The 21,541-nt window shown below is 54.2% G+C and overlaps 1 protein-coding gene across 3 annotated transcripts in view; it reads right to left on the reverse strand.

The window, feature by feature from the left end:
• Positions 1-21,541, reverse strand: part of INPP5F (inositol polyphosphate-5-phosphatase F) — a 227,765-nt gene that overhangs the window by 104,859 nt on the left and 101,365 nt on the right. The gene's annotated exons all lie outside the window — the stretch shown is intronic.

Here is a 21,541-nt window from a genome sequence, read left to right on the forward strand (position 1 = left end):
CCAAACTGGGGGGGTGATCACATTCTGGTACAATACTACTGCACACGTTGCTTCTTTTAAATTTGATTATTGTGATGTAGTACAGTGCGACACTAAGTGGGTTTCCTCACCTTCCACAATGAGTCAACCGGCACAGCTGAGATCAGGACAACAATATATATGTGTTACAGGTGATGGATGGGGACGAACATGTAGTTCATGGAGGGCGGTCGGGTGGAACACTGGTGAAGATTGGGGGTATAGACCAAACACAGCCTCAAGAAAACAGGACTCACAGGGCAAATCTCTACTCACTAGGATGACACTCTCCCGTACAAAAGTGTTGTGAATTTGCTTTTTGCTCCCTCTAGTGGTTACTAGTTTTTTGACTCTGGTTTTTCTGTCATTCCTTTTATCCGCACCTGGGTCGTTAGTTAGGGGTGTTGCTATATAAGCTCCCTGGACCTTCAGTTCAATGCCTGGCAACGTAGTTATCAGAGCTAGTCTGCTGTGCTCTTGTCTACTGATCCTGGTTCCAGTTATATCAGCTAAGTCTGCCTTTTGCTTTTTGCTATTTGTTTTGGTTTTGTATTTTTGTCCAGCTTGTTCCAAATCTATATCCTGACCTTTGCTGGAAGCTCTAGGGGGCTGGTGTTCTCCCCCCGGACCGTTAGACGGTTCGGGGGTTCTTGAATTTCCAGTGTGGATTTTGATAGGGTTTTTGTTGACCATATAAGTTACCTTTCTTTATTCTGCTATCAGTAAGCGGGCCTCTCTGTGCTAAACCTGGTTCATTTCTGTGTTTGTCATTTCCTCTTACCTCACCGTCATTATTTGTGGGGGGCTTCTATCCAGCTTTGGGGTCCCCTTCTCTGGAGGCAAGAAAGGTCTTTGTTTTCCTCTACTAGGGGTAGCTAGATTCTCCGGCTGGCGCGTGTCATCTAGAATCAACGTAGGAATGATCCCCGGCTACTTCTAGTGTTGGCGTTAGGAGTAGATATATGGTCAACCCAGTTACCACTGCCCTATGAGCTGGATTTTTGTATTCTGCAGACTTCCACGTTCCTCTGAGACCCTCGCCATTGGGGTCATAACAGTTTGCCAGGCCTGAGAATATTGTGTCAGACAGAGGATCCCAGTTCGTTTCCAGGTTCTGGCGATCCTTTTGTAGTAGGATGGGCATTGATTTGTCGTTTTCGTCTGCTTTCCATCCTCAGACTAATGGACAGACGGAGCGAACCAATCAGACTTTGGAGGCTTATTTGAGGTGTTTTGTCTCTGCTGATCAGGACGATTGGGTGACATTCTTGCCGTTGGCTGAGTTTGCCCTTAATAATCGGGCTAGTTCCGCCACCTTGGTTTCGCCTTTTTTCTGCAACTCTGGTTTCCATCCTCGCTTTTCTTCGGGTCATGTGGAGCCTTCTGACTGTCCTGGGGTGGATTCTGTGGTGGATAGGTTGCAGCAGATCTGGAATCATGTGGTGGACAACTTGAAGTTGTCACAGGAGAAGGCTCAGCGCTTTGCCAACCGCCGCCGCGGTGTGGGTCCCCGACTACGCGTTGGGGATTTGGTATGGCTTTCTTCCCGCTTTGTTCCTATGAAGGTCTCCTCTCCCAAATTTAAACCTCGTTTTATTGGGCCTTACAGGATATTGGAAATCCTTAATCCTGTATCTTTTCGTCTGGATCTTCCTGTGTCGTTTGCTATTCACAATGTATTTCATAGGTCCTTGTTGCGGCGGTACATTGTGCCTGTAGTTCCTTCTGCTGAGCCTCCTGCTCCGGTGTTGGTTGAGGGCGAGTTGGAGTACGTGGTGGAGAAGATCTTGGATTCTCGCCTCTCCAGGCGGAGGCTTCAGTACCTGGTCAAGTGGAAGGGCTATGGTCAGGAGGATAATTCCTGGGTGGTCGCCTCTGATGTTCATGCGGCCGATTTAGTTCGTGCTTTTCATGCCGCTCATCCTGATCGCCCTGGTGGTCGTGGTGAGGGTTCGGTGACCCCTCACTAAGGGGGGGGGTACTGTTGTGAATTTGCTTTTTGCTCCCTCTAGTGGTTACTAGTTTTTTGACTCTGGTTTTTCTGTCATTCCTTTTATCCGCACCTGGGTCGTTAGTTAGGGGTGTTGCTATATAAGCTCCCTGGACCTTCAGTTCAATGCCTGGCAACGTAGTTATCAGAGCTAGTCTGCTGTGCTCTTGTCTACTGATCCTGGTTCCAGTTATATCAGCTAAGTCTGCCTTTTGCTTTTTGCTATTTGTTTTGGTTTTGTATTTTTGTCCAGCTTGTTCCAAATCTATATCCTGACCTTTGCTGGAAGCTCTAGGGGGCTGGTGTTCTCCCCCCGGACCGTTAGACGGTTCGGGGGTTCTTGAATTTCCAGTGTGGATTTTGATAGGGTTTTTGTTGACCATATAAGTTACCTTTCTTTATTCTGCTATCAGTAAGCGGGCCTCTCTGTGCTAAACCTGGTTCATTTCTGTGTTTGTCATTTCCTCTTACCTCACCGTCATTATTTGTGGGGGGCTTCTATCCAGCTTTGGGGTCCCCTTCTCTGGAGGCAAGAAAGGTCTTTGTTTTCCTCTACTAGGGGTAGCTAGATTCTCCGGCTGGCGCGTGTCATCTAGAATCAACGTAGGAATGATCCCCGGCTACTTCTAGTGTTGGCGTTAGGAGTAGATATATGGTCAACCCAGTTACCACTGCCCTATGAGCTGGATTTTTGTATTCTGCAGACTTCCACGTTCCTCTGAGACCCTCGCCATTGGGGTCATAACACAAAAGTCCTCAAACCCTGTGATACCATTGGCCAATGCAACCCTTTAGTCCTCAACCTGGAGAACCCTCAACCTGGCGATAATGGCACCTATCTGCTGGGTACATATGTAAATGGTGTGTGTGTGCCAGTTGTGCCCATCTAGGTCAATTCATATTAGCAGATATAAAAGAAATGTCCCCAAAAGATAAAAATAAGCATTCAAACCCTCTTAACAAGGTGACGGCCATTGCAAACCCCACATTTGAAGATATTCTTGCCATTGAAACAGGATACACTGAGACCAATTTATGGTTGAAGTGGATGAAATATACAGCCAATCAATATAATAAATCTAATTGCTTTGTCTGTGCAGGAGCAAGACCCCACTTGGGATCTGTCCCTCTAGATTTACCCCCAGATGTGGAAAAATGTTTCCTGAGTCTGTTTACTAACAAATTCCTTGATGAAACAAATTGCGAAAATTGGAAAAAGAAGTATCCCATAGTCACAAAAACACCTAATCCAGGTGAAGGCATCACCATATACCCAGGAAAGTACACCTGTTACACTAATACTGAAGGGAGCATATTTTTGGGTAATTTCACAAAGGGATATTGCAGCAGATACAGTAATGCAAGCAGGGGGGACCTGATTAACCAGACCCAGTCTATTTCTGATGTTTTCTGGATATGTGGAGACATGAAGATCAGAACTCATTTAGAAGGAGAGTGGATAGGAGAATGTACACTAGCCAAAGCCATAATGCCCTTCTACATAGCAGCAGAAGGTGAGGAAGCCCTAACTTCAGAAAATCTCCACAGAACAAAACGGGAAACAAATTTAGAACCAAGAGGCAGTTTTGACCCCCACATTTATATCGATGCTATAGGAGTCCCAAGGGGGGTACCAGATGAATTTAAAGCCAGGGATCAAGTCAAAGCAGGTTTTGAATCGTTTATCTTACCCCTAGTGACTATAAATAAAAATGTAGACTGGATCAATTACATCTATTATAATCAACAGAGATTTGTCAATTACACTAGAGAAGCTCTTCAAGGTTTGGCAGACCAACTAGGCCCTACATCAATAATGGCTTTTCAAAACAGAATGGCCCTTGACATGATATTGGCAGAAAAAGGAGGTGTTTGCAAAATGGTGAAATCTGCATGCTGTACCTATATTCCAGATAATACAGGTCCCACAGGAAAGGTTACAGTAGCCATAAAAAAAGCTGAATTCCCTACAAAAAGAATTAAAGAAAAATTCGGGTGTAGAAGATCCCTGGGACCAATACTTTTCATGGATGAAAGGGTGGCAGAGATGGCTAGCTCAGATAGGCGTAGTTATCCTCGTCGTCCTAATCATTGCAGCTATTATTGTTGTTGTGTTCTTCCCTGTGTAAGGAAAATGATCGAGAGAGGAGTAAAAACATCAGTGCCCATATTCATAGCTCAGGAGGTGAGCTATTCTGCAGACATAGAACAGCTAGGCCCTCTTCGGTCTTTTACAGTCCACAACTAGGCAGTCAGAGCAGCTGTATGCAAGTTTGTGCCTCCTGGATCCATCTCTCACATTGTAAACTTCTTAGACAGGTAGGGACAGAGTAGGATCTGACCTTCTTGTCAAAGTCCAGCTACAAAGGGAGGTTTTCCACAAGGGAAAACTTGTCTCAAACTGGTGAAAACTCCAATTCCCCCTCCCGGGCAAGACGGTCAGATCTAGGATGTGTACAACAGGGTTAGTCGCATGTGTATTTTATGTAACCATGGAGATGGGAGATTGGAGAGTAATAGATCCAGCAGGTTGGGAAGTCCCGAGGACACTGGTAACACGCTCCGATATACCTCCTCAGTATACCCATAATTGGTCACACATTCTCTGGTGTCTATAGCATCCATATTGTCATGAAGCCTCTGATGTCATAATAACACTTAACATCGATGGGTTAGGGAACCACGGTGGGATCAAGATAAAAGAAACGGTTAATAAAGTATTTAGGGGGGACTGTTGAGGAGAGCCATAAGATCAAATACTTAATTAACCTCAACACATAAGGTAATTGAGGGAAGCAACCTATAACATGTATTGTTTAACCTTACATAAGTTTTCCTCAGACAAAGTAAGACACTTAAGATGGCTGCCATCTCCTCTACCAGAGCCGTGTGCTCTGGTATATGAACAATGAAGACACTGAAGATGGCCGCCATTTCCTGTATCTGCATGCCGTGCGGTCTGGTATCCACAGTGACGCCCACCTTGATGACCTCATGGATCCGCCCATGGACTTGCTCATGCCCAGCCCACTAACCAATGGAATACATCCGATCACTCCCATTTTAGAGCTAACCGAGCCCCCTTACAGGAGATATATAACATTGTGTTTGACTAATAAACTCCCCTTCTTGGAGCTGAGCCACACATTGATCAAGGAGAGTTACAGCTGACTGTGTCTGGTGTATTTCTTTAGTGCACATGATCAATATATCCATTAGGCCAGGAGTAGGCAACTAGAGAATTGAACATTTATATTAATTGTTCAACCCTAATACAGCTTGCTCATCTCTTCACATCACACCTCACCACTTGCGCACTTGACTCCATCCCACCTCTTCCCCAACCTCAACACCACACTTATCCCATCCCTAACCCATCTCTTCAACCTATCACTAACTTCTGGTACCTTCCCCTCTGATAACCCTAAGGAACAGAAGCGTGTCAGTGATTCTCCACCCCCATCCCCGGGATCACACAGGTCTGATGGTGCAGGGAGCAGATTCCTGAAGGCACAGAAGCGTGTCAGTGATTCTCCACCCCCATCCCCGGGATCACACAGGTCTGATGGTGCAGGGAGCAGATTCCTGAAGGCACAGAAGCGTGTCAGTGATTCCCCACCCCCCATCCCCGGGATCACACAGGTCTGACGGTGCAGGGAGCAGATTCCTGAAGGCACAGAAGCGTGTCAGTGATTCTCCACCCCCATCCCTGGGATCACACAGGTCTGATGGTGCAGGGAGCAGATTCCTGAAGGCACAGAAGCGTGTCAGTGATTCTCCACCCCCCATCCCCGGGATCACACAGGTCTGAAGGTGCAGGGAGCAGATTCCTGAAGGCACAGAAGCATGTCAGTGATTCTCCACCCCCCATCCCCGGGATCACACAGGTCTGATGGTGCAGGGAGCAGATTCCTGAAGGCACAGAAGCGTGTCAGTGATTCTCCACCCCCCATCCCCGGGATCACACAGGTCTGACGGTGCATGGAGCAGATTCCTGAAGGCACAGAAGCGTGTCAGTGATTCTCCACCCCCCATCCCCGGGATCACACAGGTCTGATGGTGCAGGGAGCAGATTCCTGAAGGCACAGAAGCGTGTCAGTGATTCTCCACCCCCATCCCCAGGATCACACAGGTCTGACAGTGCAGGGAGCAGATTCCTGAAGGCACAGAAGCATGTCAGTGATTCTCCACCCCCATCCCCGGGATCACACAGGTCTGATGGTGCAGGGAGCAGATTCCTGAAGGCACAGAAGCATGTCAGTGATTCTCCACCCCCATCCCCAGGATCACACAGGTCTGATGGTGCAGGGAGCAGATTCCTGAAGGCACAGAAGCGTGTCAGTGATTCTCCACCCCCCATCCCCGGGATCACACAGGTCTGACGGTGCATGGAGCAGATTCCTGAAGGCACAGAAGCGTGTCAGTGATTCTCCACCCCCCATCCCCGGGATCACACAGGTCTGATGGTGCAGGGAGCAGATTCCTGAAGGCACAGAAGCATGTCAGTGATTCTCCACCCCCATCCCCGGGATCACACAGGTCTGATGGTGCAGGGAGCAGATTCCTGAAGGCACAGAAGCGTGTCAGTGATTCTCCACCCCCATCCCCGGGATCACACAGGTCTGATGGTGCATGGAGCAGATTCCTGAAGGCACAGAAGCATGTCAGTGATTCCCCACCCCCATCCCCGGGATCACACAGGTCTGATGGTGCAGGGAGCAGATTCCTGAAGGCACAGAAGCGTGTCAGTGATTCCCCACCCCCATCCCCGGGATCACACAGGTCTGATGGTGCAGGGAGCAGATTCCTGAAGGCACAGAAGCGTGTCAGTGATTCTCCACTCCCCATCCCCGGGATCACACAGGTCTGATGGTGCAGGGAGCAGATTCCTGAAGGCACAGAAGCGTGTCAGTGATTCTCCACCCCCATCCCCGGGATCACACAGGTCTGACAGTGCAGGGAGCAGATTCCTGAAGGAACAGAAGCGTGTCAGTGATTCTCCACCCCCATCCCCGGGATCACACTGGTTTGACGGTGCAGGGAGCAGATTCCTGAAGGCACAGAAGCGTGTCAGTGATTCTCCACCCCCATCCCCGGGATCACACAGGTCTGATGGTGCATGGAGCAGATTCCTGAAGGCACAGAAGCGTGTCAGTGATTCTCCACCCCCCATCCCCAGGATCACACAGGTCTGACGGTGCAGGGAGCAGATTCCTGAAGGCACAGAAGCGTGTCAGTGATTCTCCACCCCCCATCCCCGGGATCACACAGGTCTGATGGTGCATGGAGCAGATTCCTGAAGGCACAGAAGCGTGTCAGTGATTCTCCACCCCCCATCCCCAGGATCACACAGGTCTGACGGTGCAGGGAGCAGATTCCTGAAGGCACAGAAGCGTGTCAGTGATTCTCCACCCCCATCCCCGGGATCACACTGGTCTGATGGTGCAGGGAGCAGATTCCTGAAGGCACAGAAGCGTGTCAGTGATTCCCCACCCCCCATCCCCGGGATCACACAGGTCTGACGGTGCATGGAGCAGATTCCTGAAGGCACAGAAGCATGTCAGTGATTCTCCACCCCCATCCCCGGGATCACACAGGTCTGATGGTGCAGGGAGCAGATTCCTGAAGGCACAGAAGCATGTCAGTGATTCTCCACCCCCATCCCCGGGATCACACTGGTCTGACGGTGCAGGGAGCAGATTCCTGAAGGCACAGAAGCGTGTCAGTGATTCTCCACCCCCATCCCCGGGATCACACAGGTCTGATGGTGCAGGGAGCAGATTCCTGAAGGCACAGAAGCGTGTCAGCGATTCTCCACCCCCATCCCCGGGATCACACAGGTCTGACAGTGCAGGGAGCAGATTCCTGAAGGCACAGAAGCGTGTCAGTGATTCTCCACCCCCCATCCCCGGGATCACACAGGTCTGACGGTGCAGGGAGCAGATTCCTGAAGGCACAGAAGCGTGTCAGTGATTCTCCACCCCCCATCCCCGGGATCACACAGGTCTGATGGTGCAGGGAGCAGATTCCTGAAGGCACAGAAGCGTGTCAGTGATTCTCCACCCCCCATACCCGGGATCACACAGGTCTGATGGTGCAGGGAGCAGATTCCTGAAGGCACAGAAGCGTGTCAGTGATTCTCCACCCCCCATCCCCGGGATCACACAGGTCTGATGGTGCAGGGAGCAGATTCCTGAAGGCACAGAAGCGTGTCAGTGATTCTCCACCCCCATCCCCGGGATCACACAGGTCTGACGGTGCAGGGAGCAGATTCCTGAAGGCACAGAAGCGTGTCAGTGATTCTCCACCCCCATCCCCGGGATCACACAGGTCTGATGGTGCAGGGAGCAGATTCCTGAAGGCACAGAAGCGTGTCAGTGATTCTCCCCCCCCCATCCCCGGGATCACACTGGTCTGATGGTGCAGGGAGCAGATTCCTGAAGGCACAGAAGCGTGTCAGTGATTCTCCCCCCCCCATCCCCGGGATCACACTGGTCTGATGGTGCAGGGAGCAGATTCCTGAAGGCACAGAAGCGTGTCAGTGATTCTCCACCCCCCATCCCCAGGATCACACAGGTCTGAAGGTGCAGGGAGCAGATTCCTGAAGGCACAGAAGCGTGTCAGTGATTCTCCACCCCCATCCCCGGGATCACACAGGTCTGATGGTGCAGGGAGCAGATTCCTGAAGGCACAGAAGCGTGTCAGCGATTCTCCATCCCCCATCCCCGGGATCACACAGGTCTGAAGGTGCAGGGAGCAGATTCCTGAAGGCACAGAAGCGTGTCAGTGATTCCCCACCCCCATCCCCGGGATCACACAGGTCTGACAGAGCAGGGAGCAGATTCCTGAAGGCACAGAAGCGTGTCAGTGATTCTCCACCCCCCATCCCCGGGATCACACAGGTCTGATGGTGCAGGGAGCAGATTCCTGAAGGCACAGAAGCGTGTCAGTGATTCTCCACCCCCCATACCCGGGATCACACAGGTCTGATGGTGCAGGGAGCAGATTCCTGAAGGCACAGAAGCGTGTCAGTGATTCTCCACCCCCCATCCCCGGGATCACACAGGTCTGATGGTGCAGGGAGCAGATTCCTGAAGGCACAGAAGCGTGTCAGTGATTCTCCACCCCCATCCCCGGGATCACACAGGTCTGACGGTGCAGGGAGCAGATTCCTGAAGGCACAGAAGCGTGTCAGTGATTCTCCACCCCCATCCCCGGGATCACACAGGTCTGATGGTGCAGGGAGCAGATTCCTGAAGGCACAGAAGCGTGTCAGTGATTCTCCCCCCCCCCATCCCCGGGATCACACTGGTCTGATGGTGCAGGGAGCAGATTCCTGAAGGCACAGAAGCGTGTCAGTGATTCTCCCCCCCCCCATCCCCGGGATCACACTGGTCTGATGGTGCAGGGAGCAGATTCCTGAAGGCACAGAAGCGTGTCAGTGATTCTCCACCCCCCATCCCCAGGATCACACAGGTCTGATGGTGCAGGGAGCAGATTCCTGAAGGAACAGAAGCGTGTCAGTGATTCTCCACCCCCATCCCCAGGATCACACAGGTCTTACAGTGCAGGGAGCAGATTCCTGAAGGCACAGAAGCGTGTCAGTGATTCTCCACCCCCATCCCCGGGATCACACAGGTCTGATGGTGCAGGGAGCAGATTCCTGAAGGCACAGAAGCGTGTCAGTGATTCTCCACCCCCATCCCCGGGATCACACAGGTCTGATGGTGCAGGGAGCAGATTCCTGAAGGCACAGAAGCGTGTCAGTGATTCTCCAACCCCATCCCCGGGATCACACAGGTCTGATGGTGCAGGGAGCAGATTCCTGAAGGCACAGAAGCGTGTCAGTGATTCTCCATCCCCCATCCCCAGGATCACACAGGTCTAAAGGTGCAGGGAGCAGATTCCTGAAGGCACAGAAGCGTGTCAGTGATTCTCCACCCCCCATCCCCAGGATCACACAGGTCTGATGGTGCAGGGAGCAGATTCCTGAAGGAACAGAAGCGTGTCAGTGATTCTCCACCCCCATCCCCAGGATCACACAGGTCTTACAGTGCAGGGAGCAGATTCCTGAAGGAACAGAAGCGTGTCAGTGATTCTCCACCCCCATCCCCGGGATCACACAGGTCTGATGGTGCAGGGAGCAGATTCCTGAAGGCACAGAAGCGTATCAGTGATTCTCCATCCCCCATCCCCGGGATCACACAGGTCTGATGGTGCAGGGAGCAGATTCCTGAAGGAACAGAAGCGTGTCAGTGATTCCCCACCCCCATCCCTGGGATCACACTGGTCTGATGGTGCAGGGAGCAGATTCCTGAAGGCACAGAAGCGTGTCAGTGATTCCCCACCCCCCATCCCCGGGATCACACAGGTCTGATGGTGCAGGGAGCAGATTCCTGAAGGAACAGAAGCGTGTCAGTGATTCCCCACCCCCATCCCTGGGATCACACTGGTCTGATGGTGCAGGGAGCAGATTCCTGAAGGCACAGAAGCGTGTCAGTGATTCTCCACCCCCATCCCCGGGATCACACAGGTCTCATGGTGCAGGGAGCAGATTCCTGAAGGCACAGAAGCGTGTCAGTGATTCTCCACCCCCATCCCCGGGATCACACAGGTCTGATGGTGCAGGGAGCAGATTCCTGAAGGCACAGAAGCGTGTCAGTGATTCCCCACCCCCATCCCCGGGATCACACAGGTCTGATGGTGCAGGGAGCAGATTCCTGAAGGCACAGAAGCGTGTCAGTGATTCTCCACCCCCATCCCCGGGATCACACAGGTCTGATGGTGCAGGGAGCAGATTCCTGAAGGCACAGAAGCGTGTCAGTGATTCCCCACCCCCATCCCCGGGATCACACAGGTCTGATGGTGCAGGGAGCAGATTCCTGAAGGCACAGAAGCGTGTCAGTGATTCTCCACCCCCATCCCCGGGATCACACAGGTCTGATGGTGCAGGGAGCAGATTCCTGAAGGCACAGAAGCGTGTCAGTGATTCTCCACCCCCATCCCCAGGATCACACAGGTCTGATGGTGCAGGGAGCAGATTCCTGAAGGCACAGAGGCGTGTCAGTGATTCTCCAACCCCATCCCCGGGATCACACTGGTCTGATGGTGCAGGGAGCAGATTCCTGAAGGCACAGAAGCCTGTCAGTGATTCTCCATCCCCCATCCCCGGGATCACACAGGTCTGACGGTGCAGGGAGCAGATTCCTGAAGGCACAGAAGCATGTCAGTGATTCCCCACCCCCCATCCCCGGGATCACACAGGTCTGACAGTGCAGGGAGCAGATTCCTGAAGGCACAGAAGCGTGTCAGTGATTCTCCACCCCCCATCTCCAGGATCACACAGGTCTGATGGTGCAGGGAGCAGATTCCTGAAGGCACAGAAGCGTGTCAGTGATTCTCCCCCCCCCCCATCCCCGGGATCACACTGGTCTGATGGTGCAGGGAGCAGATTCCTGAAGGCACAGAAGCGTGTCAGTGATTCTCCCCCCCCCATCCCCGGGATCACACTGGTCTGATGGTGCAGGGAGCAGATTCCTGAAGGCACAGAAGCGTGTCAGTGATTCTCCACCCCCCATCCCCAGGATCACACAGGTCTGAAGGTGCAGGGAGCAGATTCCTGAAGGCACAGAAGCGTGTCAGTGATTCTCCACCCCCATCCCCGGGATCACACAGGTCTGATGGTGCAGGGAGCAGATTCCTGAAGGCACAGAAGCGTGTCAGCGATTCTCCATCCCCCATCCCCGGGATCACACAGGTCTGAAGGTGCAGGGAGCAGATTCCTGAAGGCACAGAAGCGTGTCAGTGATTCCCCACCCCCATCCCCGGGATCACACAGGTCTGACAGAGCAGGGAGCAGATTCCTGAAGGCACAGAAGCGTGTCAGTGATTCTCCACCCCCCATCCCCAGGATCACACAGGTCTGATGGTGCAGGGAGCAGATTCCTGAAGGAACAGAAGCGTGTCAGTGATTCTCCACCCCCATCCCCAGGATCACACAGGTCTTACAGTGCAGGGAGCAGATTCCTGAAGGCACAGAAGCGTGTCAGTGATTCTCCACCCCCCATCCCCAGGATCACACAGGTCTGATGGTGCAGGGAGCAGATTCCTGAAGGCACAGAAGCGTGTCAGTGATTCTCCACCCCCCATCCCCAGGATCACACAGGTCTGATGGTGCAGGGAGCAGATTCCTGAAGGCACAGAAGCGTGTCAGTGATTCTCCACCCCCATCCCCGGGATCACACAGGTCTGATGGTGCAGGGAGCAGATTCCTGAAGGCACAGAAGCGTGTCAGTGATTCTCCATCCCCCATCCCCGGGATCACACAGGTCTGACAGTGCAGGGAGCAGATTCCTGAAGGAACAGAAGCGTGTCAGTGATTCTCCACCCCCCATCCCCAGGATCACACAGGTCTGACAGAGCAGGGAGCAGATTCCTGAAGGCACAGAAGTGTGTCAGCGATTCTCCACCCCCATCCCCGGGATCACACAGGTCTGACAGAGCAGGGAGCAGATTCCTGAAGGCACAGAAGCGTGTCAGTGATTCTCCACCCCCCATCCCCAGGATCACACAGGTCTGATGGTGCAGGGAGCAGATTCCTGAAGGCACAGAAGCGTGTCAGTGATTCTCCACCCCCATCCCCGGGATCACACAGGTCTGATGGTGCAGGGAGCAGATTCCTGAAGGCACAGAAGCGTGTCAGTGATTCTCCATCCCCCATCCCCGGGATCACACAGGTCTGACAGTGCAGGGAGCAGATTCCTGAAGGAACAGAAGCGTGTCAGTGATTCTCCACCCCCATCCCCAGGATCACACAGGTCTTACAGTGCAGGGAGCAGATTCCTGAAGGAACAGAAGCGTGTCAGTGATTCTCCACCCCCATCCCCGGGATCACACAGGTCTGATGGTGCAGAGAGCAGATTCCTGAAGGCACAGAAGCGTATCAGTGATTCTCCATCCCCCATCCCCGGGATCACACAGGTCTGATGGTGCAGGGAGCAGATTCCTGAAGGAACAGAAGCGTGTCAGTGATTCCCCACCCCCCATCCCCGGGATCACACAGGTCTGATGGTGCAGGGAGCAGATTCCTGAAGGAACAGAAGCGTGTCAGTGATTCCCCACCCCCATCCCTGGGATCACACTGGTCTGATGGTGCAGGGAGCAGATTCCTGAAGGCACAGAAGCGTGTCAGTGATTCTCCACCCCCATCCCCGGGATCACACAGGTCTGATGGTGCTGGGAGCAGATTCCTGAAGGCACAGAAGCGTGTCAGTGATTCTCCACCCCCATCCCCGGGATCACACAGGTCTGATGGTGCAGGGAGCAGATTCCTGAAGGCACAGAAGCGTGTCAGTGATTCCCCACCCCCCATCCCCGGGATCACACAGGTCTGATGGTGCAGGGAGCAGATTACTGAAGGCACAGAAGCGTGTCAGTGATTCTCCACCCCCATCCCCAGGATCACACAGGTCTGATGGTGCAGGGAGCAGATTCCTGAAGGCACAGAGGCGTGTCAGTGATTCTCCACCCCCATCCCCGGGATCACACAGGTCTGACGGTGCAGGGAGCAGATTCCTGAAGGCACAGAAGCGTGTCAGTGATTCCCCACCCCCCATCCCCGGGATCACACAGGTCTGATGGTGCAGGGAGCAGATTCCTGAAGGCACAGAAGCGTGTCAGTGATTCTCCAACCCCATCCCCGGGATCACACTGGTCTGATGGTGCAGGGAGCAGATTCCTGAAGGCACAGAAGCGTGTCAGTGATTCTCCATCCCCCATCCCCGGGATCACACAGGTCTGACGGTGCAGGGAGCAGATTCCTGAAGGCACAGAAGCATGTCAGTGATTCCCCACCCCCCATCCCCGGGATCACACAGGTCTGACAGTGCAGGGAGCAGATTCCTGAAGGCACAGAAGCGTGTCAGTGATTCTCCACCCCCCATCTCCAGGATCACACAGGTCTGATGGTGCAGGGAGCAGATTCCTGAAGGCACAGAAGCGTGTCAGTGATTCTCCACCCCCCATCCCCGGGATCACACTGGTCTGATGGTGCAGGGAGCAGATTCCTGAAGGCACAGAAGCGTGTCAGTGATTCCCCACCCCCCATCCCCGGGATCACACAGGTCTGATGGTGCAGGGAGCAGATTCCTGAAGGCACAGAGGCGTGTCAGTGATTCTCCAACCCCATCCCCGGGATCACACTGGTCTGATGGTGCAGGGAGCAGATTCCTGAAGGCACAGAAGCGTGTCAGTGATTCTCCATCCCCCATCCCCGGGATCACACAGGTCTGACGGTGCAGGGAGCAGATTCCTGAAGGCACAGAAGCATGTCAGTGATTCCCCACCCCCCATCCCCGGGATCACACAGGTCTGACAGTGCAGGGAGCAGATTCCTGAAGGCACAGAAGCGTGTCAGTGATTCTCCACCCCCCATCCCCGGGATCACACAGGTCTGAAGGTGCAGGGAGCAGATTCCTGAAGGCACAGAAGCATGTCAGTGATTCTCCACCCCCATCCCCGGGATCACACAGGTCTGATGGTGCAGGGAGCAGATTCCTGAAGGCACAGAAGCGTGTCAGTGATTCTCCACCCCCATCCCCGGGATCACACAGGTCTGAAGGTGCAGGGAGCAGATTCCTGAAGGCACAGAAGCGTGTCAGCGATTCTCCACCCCCATCCCCGGGATCACACAGGTCTGAGGATGCAGGGAGCAGATTCCTGAAGGCACAGAAGCGTGTCAGTGATTCTCCACCCCCCATACCCGGGATCACACAGGTCTGATGGTGCAGGGAGCAGATTCCTGAAGGCACAGAAGCGTGTCAGTGATTCTCCACCCCCATCCCCGGGATCACACAGGTCTGATGGTGCAGGGAGCAGATTCCTGAAGGCACAGAAGCGTGTCAGTGATTCCCCACCCCCATCCCCGGGATCACACAGGTCTGATGGTGCAGGGAGCAGATTCCTGAAGGCACAGAAGCGTGTCAGCGATTCTCCACCCCCATCCCCGGGATCACACAGGTCTGAAGGTGCAGGGAGCAGATTCCTGAAGGCACAGAAGCGTGTCAGTGATTCCCCACCCCCATCCCCGGGATCACACAGGTCTGATGGTGCAGGGAGCAGATTCCTGAAGGCACAGAAGTGTGTCAGTGATTCTCCACCCCCATCCCCGGGATCACACTGGTCTGATGGTGCAGGGAGCAGATTCCTGAAGGCACAGAAGCATGTCAGTGATTCCCCACCCCCCATCCCCGGGATCACACAGGTCTGATGGTGCATGGAGCAGATTCCTGAAGGCACAGAAGCGTGTCAGTGATTCTCCACCCCCATCCCCGGGATCACACAGGTCTGATGGTGCAGGGAGCAGATTCCTGAAGGCACAGAAGCGTGTCAGTGATTCTCCACCCCCATCCCCGGGATCACACAGGTCTGAGGGTGCATGGAGCAGATTCCTGAAGGCACAGAAGCGTGTCAGTGATTCTCCACCCCCATCCCCGGGATCACACAGGTCTGAGGGTGCATGGAGCAGATTCCTGAAGGCACAGAAGCGTGTCAGTGATTCTCCACCCCCATCCCCGGGATCACACAGGTCTGAGGGTGCATGGAGCAGATTCCTGAAGGCACAGAAGCGTGTCAGTGATTCCCCACCCCCATCCCCGGGATCACACAGGTCTGATGGTGCAGGGAGCAGATTCCTGAAGGCACTGAAGCGTGTCAGTGATTCTCCACACCCATCCCCAGGATCACACAGGTCTGACGGTGCAGGGAGCAGATTCCTGAAGGCACAGAAGCGTGTCAGTGATTCTCCACCCCCATCCCCGGGATCACACAGGTCTGACGGTGCATGGAGCAGATTCCTGAAGGCACAGAAGTGTGTCAGTGATTCTCCACCCCCATCCCCGGGATCACACTGGTCTGATGGTGCAGGGAGCAGATTCCTGAAGGCACAGAAGCATGTCAGTGATTCCCCACCCCCCATCCCCGGGATCACACAGGTCTGATGGTGCATGGAGCAGATTCCTGAAGGCACAGAAGCGTGTCAGTGATTCTCCACCCCCATCCCCAGGATCACACAGGTCTGACGGTGCAGGGAGCAGATTCCTGAAGGCACAGAAGCGTGTCAGCGATTCTCCACCCCCATCCCCGGGATCACACAGGTCTGATGGTGCAGGGAGCAGATTCCTGAAGGCACAGAAGCGTGTCAGTGATTCTCCACCCCCATCCCCGGGATCACACAGGTCTGATGGTGCAGGGAGCAGATTCCTGAAGGCACAGAAGCGTGTCAGTGATTCCCCACCCCCCATACCCGGGATCACACAGGTCTGAAGGTGCAGGGAGCAGATTCCTGAAGGCACAGAAGCGTGTCAGTGATTCTCCACCCCCCATCCCCAGGATCACACAGGTCTGAAGGTGCAGGGAGCAGATTCCTGAAGGCACAGAAGCGTGTCAGTGATTCCCCACCCCCATCCCCGGGATCACACAGGTCTGATGGTGCAGGGAGCAGATTCCTGAAGGCACAGATGTGTGTCAGTGATTCTCCACCCCCATCCCCGGGATCACACAGGTCTGATGGTGCAGGGAGCAGATTCCTGAAGGCACAGAAGCGTGTCAGTGATTCTCCACCCCCATCCCCGGGATCACACAGGTCTGATGGTGCAGGGAGCAGATTCCTGAAGGCACAGAAGCGTGTCAGCGATTCTCCACCCCCCATCCCCAGGATCACACTGGTCTGATGGTGCAGGGAGCAGATTCCTGAAGGAACAGAAGCGTGTCAGTGATTCTCCACCCCCCATCCCCGGGATCACACAGGTCTGATGGTGCAGGGAGCAGATTCCTGAAGGCACAGAAGCGTGTCAGTGATTCTCCACCCCCCATCCCCAGGATCACACTGGTCTGATGGTGCAGGGAGCAGATTCCTGAAGGCACAGAAGCGTGTCAGTGATTCTCCACCCCCCATCTCTGGGATCACACAGGTCTGATGGTGCATGGAGCAGATTCCTGAAGGCACAGAAGCGTGTCAGTGATTCCCCACCCCCCATCCCCGGGATCACACAGGTCTGACGGTGCAGGGAGCAGATTCCTGAAGGCACAGAAGCGCGTCAGTGATTCCCCACCCCCATCCCCGGGATCACACAGGTCTGATGGTGCAGGGAGCAGATTCCTGAAGGCACAGAAGCGTGTCAGTGATTCTCCACCCCCCATCTCTGGGATCACACAGGTCTGATGGTGCAGGGAGCAGATTCCTGAAGGCACAGAAGCGTGTCAGTGATTCCCCACCCCCATCCCCGGGATCACACAGGTCTGATGGTGCAGGGAGCAGATTCCTGAAGGCACAGAAGCGCGTCAGTGATTCTCCACCCCCATCCCCGGGATCACACAGGTCTGATGGTGCAGGGAGCAGATTCCTGAAGGCACAGAAGTGTGTCAGCGATTCTCCACCCCCATCCCCGGGATCACACAGGTCTGATGGTGCAGGGAGCAGATTCCTGAAGGCACAGAAGCGTGTCAGTGATTCTCCACCCCCATCCCCGGGATCACACAGGTCTGACGGTGCAGGGAGCAGATTCCTGAAGGCACAGAAGCGTGTCAGTGATTCTCCACCCCCATCCCCGGGATCACACAGGTCTTACAGTGCAGGGAGCAGATTCCTGAAGGCACAGAAGTGTGTCAGTGATTCTCCACCCCCATCCCCGGGATCACACAGGTCTGATGGTGCAGGGAGCAGATTCCTGAAGGCACAGAAGCGTGTCAGTGATTCTCCACCCCCATCCCCGGGATCACACAGGTCTGATGGTGCAGGGAGCAGATTCCTGAAGGCACAGAAGTGTGTCAGTGATTCTCCACCCCCATCCCCGGGATCACACAGGTCTGATGGTGCAGGGAGCAGATTCCTGAAGGCACAGAAGCGTGTCAGTGATTCCCCACCCCCATCCCCGGGATCACACAGGTCTGATGGTGCAGGGAGCAGATTCCTGAAGGCACAGAAGTGTGTCAGCGATTCTCCACCCCCATCCCCGGGATCACACAGGTCTGATGGTGCAGGGAGCAGATTCCTGAAGGCACAGAAGCGTGTCAGTGATTCTCCACCCCCATCCCCGGGATCACACAGGTCTGACGGTGCAGGGAGCAGATTCCTGAAGGCACAGAAGCGTGTCAGTGATTCTCCACCCCCATCCCCGGGATCACACAGGTCTTACAGTGCAGGGAGCAGATTCCTGAAGGCACAGAAGTGTGTCAGTGATTCTCCACCCCCATCCCCGGGATCACACAGGTCTGATGGTGCAGGGAGCAGATTCCTGAAGGCACAGAAGTGTGTCAGTGATTCTCCACCCCCATCCCCGGGATCACACAGGTCTGATGGTGCAGGGAGCAGATTCCTGAAGGCACAGAAGTGTGTCAGTGATTCTCCACCCCCATCCCCGGGATCACACAGGTCTGACGGTGCAGGGAGCAGATTCCTGAAGGCACAGAAGCGTGTCAGTGATTCTCCACCCCCATCCCCGGGATCACACAGGTCTGATGGTGCAGGGAGCAGATTCCTGAAGGCACAGAAGTGTGTCAGTGATTCTCCACCCCCATCCCCGGGATCACACAGGTCTGATGGTGCAGGGAGCAGATTCCTGAAGGCACAGAAGCGTGTCAGTGATTCCCCACCCCCATCCCCGGGATCACACAGGTCTGATGGTGCAGGGAGCAGATTCCTGAAGGCACAGAAGTGTGTCAGCGATTCTCCACCCCCATCCCCGGGATCACACAGGTCTGATGGTGCAGGGAGCAGATTCCTGAAGGCACAGAAGCGTGTCAGTGATTCTCCACCCCCATCCCCGGGATCACACAGGTCTGACGGTGCAGGGAGCAGATTCCTGAAGGCACAGAAGCGTGTCAGTGATTCTCCACCCCCATCCCCGGGATCACACAGGTCTTACAGTGCAGGGAGCAGATTCCTGAAGGCACAGAAGTGTGTCAGTGATTCTCCACCCCCATCCCCGGGATCACATAGGTCTGACAGTGCAGGGAGCAGATTCCTGAAGGCACAGAAGCGTGTCAGTGATTCTCCACCCCCATCCCCGGGATCACACAGGTCTGACGGTGCAGGGAGCAGATTCCTGAAGGCACAGAAGCGTGTCAGTGATTCCCCACCCCCCATCCCCGGGATCACACAGGTCTGACGGTGCAGGGAGCAGATTCCTGAAGGCACAGAAGCGTGTCAGTGATTCTCCACCCCCATCCCCGGGATCACACAGGTCTGAAGGTGCAGGGAGCAGATTCCTGAAGGAACAGAAGCGTGTCAGTGATTCCCCACCCCCATCCCCGGGATCACACAGGTCTGACAGTGCAGGGAGCAGATTCCTGAAGGCACAGAAGCGTGTCAGTGATTCTCCACCCCCCATCCCCAGGATCACACAGGTCTGACAGTGCAGGGAGCAGATTCCTGAAGGCACAGAAGCGTGTCAGTGATTCTCCACCCCCCATCCCCGGGATCACACTGGTCTGATGGTGCAGGGAGCAGATTCCTGAAGGCACAGAAGCGTGTCAGTGATTCCCCACCCCCATCCCCGGGATCACACAGGTCTGACGGTGCAGGGAGCAGATTCCTGAAGGCACAGAAGCGTGTCAGTGATTCCCCACCCCCATCCCCGGGATCACACAGGTCTGACGGTGCAGGGAGCAGATTCCTGAAGGCACAGAAGCGTGTCAGTGATTTCCCACCCCCCATCCCCGGGATCACACAGGTCTGATGGTGCAGGGAGCAGATTCCTGAAGGCACAGAAGCGTGTCAGTGATTCTCCACCCCCATCCCCGGGATCACACAGGTCTGATGGTGCAGGGAGCAGATTCCTGAAGGCACAGAAGCGTGTCAGTGATTCCCCACCCCCATCCCCGGGATCACACAGGTCTGATGGTGCATGGAGCAGATTCCTGAAGGCACAGAAGCGTGTCAGTGATTCTCCACCCCCATCCCCGGGATCACACAGGTCTGACAGTGCAGGGAGCAGATTCCTGAAGGCACAGAAGCGTGTCAGTGATTCTCCATCCCCCATCCCCAGGATCACACAGGTCTGATGGTGCAGGGAGCAGATTCCTGAAGGCACAGAAGCGTGTCAGTGATTCCCCACCCCCATCCCCGGGATCACACAGGTCTGACGGTGCAGGGAGCAGATTCCTGAAGGCACAGAAGCGTGTCAGTGATTCTCCACCCCCATCCCCGGGATCACACAGGTCTGATGGTGCAGGGAGCAGATTCCTGAAGGCACAGAAGCGTGTCAGTGATTCTCCACCCCCCATCCCCGGGATCACACAGGTCTGACGGTGCAGGGAGCAGATTCCTGAAGGCACAGAAGCGCGTCAGTGATTCCCCACCCCCATCCCCGGGATCACACAGGTCTGATGGTGCAGGGAGCAGATTCCTGAAGGCACAGAAGCGTGTCAGTGATTCTCCACCCCCATCCCCGGGATCACACAGGTCTGACAGTGCAGGGAGCAGATTCCTGAAGGCACAGAAGCGTGTCAGTGATTCTCCACCCCCATCCCCGGGATCACACAGGTCTGATGGTGCAGGGAGCAGATTCCTGAAGGCACAGAAGCGTGTCAGTGATTCTCCACCCCCATCCCCGGGATCACACAGGTCTGACAGTGCAGGGAGCAGATTCCTGAAGGCACAGAAGCGCGTCAGTAGTTAGGTAGTGCAACCCCTTTCATGAAATTGAAAGTTTGGCTGGATAAAAGGAGAACACGGTGCCAGTTTTTGTTAGAGATATCTTTGCAGATTGAGGTGGAGGCTTTACGTTATGCAGATATATTTGTAGATAACTTAGAAGACTTGCGCCCATTGTATTGAATAGGGGAGCCTTTATCTTTGTAGTTGAGTAGTTTTAGAATAACTGGTCTGGCCCTTTCTGTGGAGTTTTGCTCGTCAATGGGCTCTTTCAATAGTAAGTCAGGCAGCCGTAGCCCATTTGGGAGCCAAGTTGTAGTAAGTGTTTTTCTGATTCAGGAATCCCAGTTAGTAGATTGTTTCCTCGGCTGCGGTTTCTGAGATCATAGAATTTTTCTGTTATAGGATTATCCGCTATATTAGAGATCACCGAATCCTCCGTGCCCGATCTCCTCTGTTCCATTGCTGGAATTCGTTATGCTCACTTACTTGTGACAATGCGCTCTAAGAAGGCCTGCATAGGTTGTGATGCGGTGACACCGTGACCGTGCACACGGGTGAATAACCAGACAAACTTTATTGTGTCACTTGGAGAATACTCCACTAAACACAGATCCCCAAGATCAGCAACAAGGTGACAGGAACAAATCTGTGGGCACCACCCAGTAATCCAACACCACAAAAATAAAAAACACTGGTCCTTAAAATAGTTTCTGAAATCCAGCAGGATAACCAAAATGGGTGACCTAGTGTGTGGCAGGTGATCCCTTGATCTCTTATTGTTATGCTGGTACCAGGATCTGGCCTCAGCCGCAGATTCTCACCCTTCAGAGGACCCAACAATCTCAAACATGACTTTTCTACCCCTGGGTGGGCAGAGA

The sequence above is a fragment of the Ranitomeya variabilis genome, chromosome 4, assembly GCF_051348905.1.
Source record: "Ranitomeya variabilis isolate aRanVar5 chromosome 4, aRanVar5.hap1, whole genome shotgun sequence".
Taxonomy (NCBI): Eukaryota; Metazoa; Chordata; class Amphibia; order Anura; family Dendrobatidae; genus Ranitomeya; species Ranitomeya variabilis.